Raw genomic sequence first — 6,778 nt, 5'->3', positions numbered from 1 at the left:
AAATAGAGTTCAATATGAAACCATAGCAATTTGATTCACTCAAAACGGATTTAAAATGAAGAAGTTATGGGTAAAACAAGATTGGATAATTTTTCTCATTTTAGCTACGTGAAAATTGGTAACAAATCTATTCCAACCATAACTTAATCAACTTGTATTGTATATTATGTAATCTTGAGATACCATAGACACGTATACAATGTTTTGACCTATCATGTCGACACATCTATATATATTTCGGAACAACCATAGACACTCTATATGTGAATGTTGGAGTTAGCTATACAGGGTTGAGGTTGATTCCAAAATATATATAGTTTGAGTTGTGATCAATACTGAGATACGTATACACTGGGTCGTGGATTGATTCAAGATAATATTTATCGATTTATTTCTGTACATCTAACTGTGGACAACTAGTTGTAGGTTACTAACGAGGACAGCTGACTTAATAAACTTAAAACATCAAAATATATTAAAAGTGTTGTAAATATATTTTGAACATACTTTGATATATATGTATATATTGTTATAGGTTCGTGAATCAACCAGTGGCCAAGTCTTACTTCCCGACGAAGTAAAAATCTGTGAAAGTGAGTTATAGTCCCACTTTTAAAATCTAATATTTTTGGGATGAGAATACATGCAGGTTTTATAAATGATTTACAAAATAGACACAAGTACGTGAAACTACATTCTATGGTTGAATTATCGAAATCGAATATGCCCCTTTTTATTAAGTCTGGTAATCTAAGAATTAGGGAATAGACACCCTAATTGACGCGAATCCTAAAGATAGATCTATTGGGCCTAACAAACCCCATCCAAAGTACCGGATGCTTTAGTACTTCGAAATTTATATCATATCCGAAGGGTGTCCCGGAATGATGGGGATATTCTTATATATGCATCTTGTTAATGTCGGTTACCAGGTGTTCACCATATGAATGATTTTTATCTCTATGTATGGGATGTGTATTGAAATATGAAATCTTGTGGTCTATTGTTACGATTTGATATATATAGGTTAAACCTATAACTCACCAACATTTTTGTTGACGTTTAAAGCATGTTTATTCTCAGGTGAATATTAAGAGCTTCCGCTGTTGCATACTAAAATAAGGACAAGATTTGGAGTCCATGTTTGTATGATATTGTGTAAAAACTGCATTCAAGAAACTGATTTCGATGTAACATATTTGTATTGTAAACCATTATGTAATGGTCGTGTGTAAACATGATATTTTAGATTATCATTATTTGATAATCTACGTAAAGCTTTTTAAACCTTTATTTATGAAATAAAGGTTATGGTTTGTTTTAAAAATGAATGCAGTCTTTGAAAAACGTCTCATATAGAGGTCAAAACCTCGTAACGAAATCAATTAATATGGAACGTTTTTAATCAATAAGAACGGGACATTTCAGTTGGTATCCGAGCGTTGGTCTTAGAGAACCAGAATTTTGCATTAGTGTATCTTATCGAGTTTGTTAGGATGCATTAGTGAGTCTGGACTTCGACCGTGTTTAGTTGAAAAATGATTGCTTAACAAATTTTGTTGAAAACTATATATTTTTAACATGTGAATATTATGTGATATATTAATCTCTTAACGCGTTTGATATTATGTGATAGATGTCTACCTCTAGAACAAGTCCCATTGACTCACCTAATAATAATGAAGAGTCAAATGTAAATTGGAATGATTCGTGGACTGATTCACAAGTTCCCGAAGAGGAACCGGAAGAAGAATCGGAACCGGAAGAAGAATCGGAACCGGAAGAAGAATCGGAACCGGTGGGGGAAATAATAAAACGGTTAAGTAAAAGAAAATCCTCAACCAACCGACCAAGGTTAATTATGGTCAATGGTGTTTCCGCCAAGGAAGCAAAATATTGGGAGGATTACCAATTCTCCGATGAATCGGATTCCGACGAGAATTCCGATGATGTTATAGAAATTACCCCAACTGAATTTAAAAAGGCAAAAGAAAATAATAAGGGAAAGGGCATAAAAATAGAGAAATCTAATTCCAACCCCGATGAACTTTATATGTATCGTCAACGCCCGAAGTCCTTAAGTTGTAACAATGACCCGGGAACCTCTAAACCACCAGGTTTTTCTAAACCAATGTGGACAACGACGGCTCGTATTAGGGGAACATCATATATCCCTAGAAACTTGGCAAAACGAACCAAAACCGAAGAAGAAGAAACGAGCGAGTCGGAATAAGATAGTTGTATTCGTGTGGTGTAATATATGTAATATAGTGTTCTTATGCTTTATGATATATGTAAAAATTGCTTGTATTAATAAGTATTTTTTTTATGAATCTAACTCTTGTCTATTTTACAGTTTAAAAACACAAAATGGATAGACAACCCAATATTTTAAGAGACCTACCCGGAGACATGATTGATGAAATCTTGTCTAGAGTCGGCCAGAATTCCTCGGCACAACTATTTAAGGCGAGATCAGTTTGTAAGACATTCGAAGAACGTTCCAAGAATGTCTTGGTTTATAAGAGACTTTCGTTTGAAAGATGGGGGATATCACATTGGGAAACCCATAAGTTACGATGTGTTTACTTTGACGCATATATTGCGGGGAACCCAAATGCTATTTTACGCAACGGGTTAAGAAATTATTTTGACTCAATATATCCGAATATTGGACTTCGTGATTTAGAAAAAGCGGCTAACATGCAACATAAAGAAGCATGTTATGCTTACGGATTAGTAATGTTCGCTTCTCACCAAAGTGAGAACAAGAACATCGGGCTACAACTATTAAACAAAACGTTTCCACATGTGACGGAGTCGGTAATTGGGGTAAGAAATGAGGTTTTTAGATTATTACGGGACTGTTGGACATTACGTAACCCTCGTCCCTTTGACGACGTTACAACACGCTGTCTAATCAACGGCCATAACGGTTATGTTGCACAAGACCAAGGATGGGAAGTAGTCCTAGTAAAACCAGAATGCATGACTTGTTTCTGGACGTATGAATTACGTGTCTTTATTGCCTTTGCTGAACGACTTGTGTACTAGCTAGAATTATCTTCACAACTATCTTGTATCAAAGTTATTGTGTGCTATATTTCATGCTTTATGTAAAATAAGCGGTATTGTAAGTTTGTAAAATATTGTATAAAAGTTTGAACGCGAAATATTATTATAATCAGTTTTTCATATAGAATTGTAGTAGTTGAATTGTATATTAGCTACTAAGTATGAACTTAACGGGTAGGTACTACCCGAATTTAAACTTATAAAGCGCTAATATGAAGAAAAAGCTTTTGTAAATGAGTTCATATTATGCTACGAAATACTATTAACTACTCTTAATATTCTGTATGATTAACTTGTTCCATTTAACTATTTTGAAGGAAATGGCACCGACTACTCGACACACCGTGAATATGAATGAAGAGGAATTCTGTACTTTTCTAGCTTCAAACATAGCCGCAGTACAGGCTGCGCTACATACCAACAATAACCTTGGATCTAGCAGTACAGGAAATCGTGTAGGATGCACCTACAAAGAATTCACTGCCTGCAAACCTTTGGAATTTGATGGAACCGAAGGACCGATCGGATTGAAACGGTGGACCGAGAAGGTCGAATCGGTGTTTGCCATAAGTAAGTGTACTGAAGAGGATAAAGTAAAGTACGCTACGCATACCTTCACAGGTTCTGCGTTAACATGGTGGAATACCTATCTAGAGCAAGTGGGACAAGACGATGCGTACGCACTACCGTGGTCAGCATTCAAGCACTTGATGAACGAGAAGTACCGTCCCAGAATCGAGGTCAATAAGCTCAAGACATAACTTAGAGGGTTACGAACCCAAGGATTTGATATTACCACGTACGAAAGACGATTCACAGAATTGTGCCTATTGTGTCCGGGAGCATTCGAAGATGAGGAAGAGAAGATCGACGCGTTTGTGAAAGGATTACCGGAAAGAATCCAAGAAGATATAAGTTCACACGAGCCCGCCTCCATACAACAGGCATGTAGAATGGCTCACAAACTCGTGAACCAAATTGAAGAAAGAATTAAAGAACAGACTGCTGAAGAGGCCAATGTGAAGCAAGTCAAAAGAAAGTGGGAGGAAAACGGTGATAAGAATCACCAATACAACAACAACAGCAATTACAACAATAATCGCAACAATTATCCCAACAATCGCAACATCAATCGCAACTACAACAAACGGCCCAACAACAACAACAACAGCAACTACAACAATCATCCCAACAACAATAATAACCGCAACAACAACAACAATCAGAAGCAGCTATGCCAAAGGTGTGAAAAGAATCACTCGGGGTTCTGCACCAAATTTTGCAACAAGTGTAAAAGAAATGGTCATAGCGCGGCGAAGTGTGAGGTCTATGGACCAGGGGTTAATAGAACGAAAGGAACAAATGGTGTCGGAACGAGTAATGGCGGAGCAAGTAGTGTCGGAGCAAGTTATGCCAATGTAGTTTGTTATAAATGTGGAAAACCGGGCCACATTATTAGAAATTGCCCGAACCAAGAGAACACGAATGGACAAGGCCGTGGAAGAGTTTTCAATATTAATGCGGCAGAGGCACAGGAAGACCCGGAGCTTGTTACGGGTACGTTTCTTATTGACAATAAATCTGCTTACGTTTTATTTGATTCGGGTGCGGATAGAAGCTATATGAGTAGAGATTTTTGTGCTAAATTAAGTTGTCCATTGACGCCTTTGGATAGTAAATTTTTACTCGAATTAGCAAATGGTAAATTAATTTCAGCAGATAATATATGTCGGAATCGAGAAATTAAACTGGTTAGCGAAACATTTAAGATTGATTTGATACCAGTAGAGTTAGGGAGTTTTGATGTGATAATCGGTATGGACTGGTTGAAAGAAGTGAAAGCGGAGATCGTTTGTTACAAAAATGCAATTCGCATTATACGAGAAAAAGGAAAACCCTTAATGGTGTACGGAGAAAAGGGCAACACGAAGCTACATCTTATTAGTAATTTGAAAGTGCAAAAACTAATAAGAAAAGGTTGCTATGCTGTTCTAGCACACGTCGAGAAAGTACAAACTGAAGATAAGAGCATCAATGATGTTCCCGTCGCAAAAGAATTTCCTGATGTATTTCCGAAAGAATTACCGGGATTACCCCCACATCCATCCGTTGAATTTCAAATAGATCTTGTACCAGGAGCTGCACCAATAGCTCGTGCTCCTTACAGACTCGCACCCAGCGAGATGAAAGAACTACAAAGCCAATTACAAGAACTTTTAGAGCGTGGTTTCATTCGACCAAGCACATCACCGTGGGGAGCTCCTGTTTTGTTTGTCAAGAAGAAAGATGGTACATTCAGGTTGTGTATCGACTACCGAGAGTTGAACAAACTTACCATCAAGAACCGCTACCCACTACCGAGAATCGATGACTTATTTGATCAACTACAAGGCTCGTCTGTTTATTCAAAGATTGACTTACGTTCCGGGTATCATCAAATGCGGGTGAAAGAAGATGATATTCCAAAGACTGCTTTCAGAACACGTTACGGTCATTATGAGTTTATGGTCATGCCGTTTGGTTTAACTAATGCACCAGCTGTGTTCATGGACCTTATGAACCGAGTGTGTGGACCATACCTTGACAAGTTTGTCATTGTTTTCATTGATGACATACTTATTTACTCAAAGAATGACCAAGAACACGGTGAACATTTGAGAAAGGTGTTAGAAGTATTGAGGAAGGAAGAATTGTACGCTAAGTTTTCAAAGTGTGCATTTTGGTTGGAAGAAGTTCAATTCCTCGGTCACATAGTGAACAAAGAAGGTATTAAGGTGGATCCGGCAAAGATAGAAACTGTTGAAAAGTGGGAAACCCCGAAAACTCCGAAACACATACGCCAGTTTTTAGGACTAGCTGGTTACTACAGAAGGTTCATCCAAGACTTTTCCAGAATAGCAAAACCCTTGACTGCATTAACGCATAAAGGGAAGAAATTTGAATGGAATGATGAACAAGAGAAAGCATTTCAGTTATTGAAGAAAAAGCTAACTACGGCACCTATATTGTCATTGCCTGAAGGGAATGATGATTTTGTGATTTATTGTAATGCATCAAAGCAAGGTCTCGGTTGTGTATTAATGCAACGAACGAAGGTGATTGCTTATGCGTCTAGACAATTGAAGATTCACGAACAAAATTATACGACGCATGATTTGGAATTAGGCGCGGTTGTTTTTGCATTAAAGACTTGGAGGCACTACTTATATGGGGTCAAAAGTATTATATATACCGACCACAAAAGTCTTCAACACATATTTAATCAGAAACAACTGAATATGAGGCAGCGTAGGTGGATTGAATTATTGAATGATTACGACTTTGAGATTCGTTACCACCCGGGGAAGGCAAATGTGGTAGCCGATGCCTTGAGCAGGAAGGACAGAGAACCCATTCGAGTAAAATCTATGAATATAATGATTCATAATAACATTACTACTCAAATAAAGGAGGCGCAACAAGGAGTTTTAAAAGAGGGAAATTTAAAGGATGAAATACCCAAAGGATCGGAGAAGCATCTTAATATTCGGGAAGACGGAACCCGGTATAGGGCTGAAAGGATTTGGGTACCAAAATTTGGAGATATGAGAGAAATGGTACTTAGAGAAGCTCATAAAACCAGATACTCAATACATCCTGGAACGGGGAAGATGTACAAGGATCTCAAGAAACATTTTTGGTGGCCGGGTATGAAAGCCGATGT

This window comes from Rutidosis leptorrhynchoides, chromosome 8 (genome assembly GCF_046630445.1).
Source record: "Rutidosis leptorrhynchoides isolate AG116_Rl617_1_P2 chromosome 8, CSIRO_AGI_Rlap_v1, whole genome shotgun sequence".
Taxonomy (NCBI): domain Eukaryota; kingdom Viridiplantae; phylum Streptophyta; class Magnoliopsida; order Asterales; family Asteraceae; genus Rutidosis; species Rutidosis leptorrhynchoides.
The sequence above is the reverse complement of the archived record's forward strand: the minus strand, read 5'-3'. Positions refer to the sequence as shown.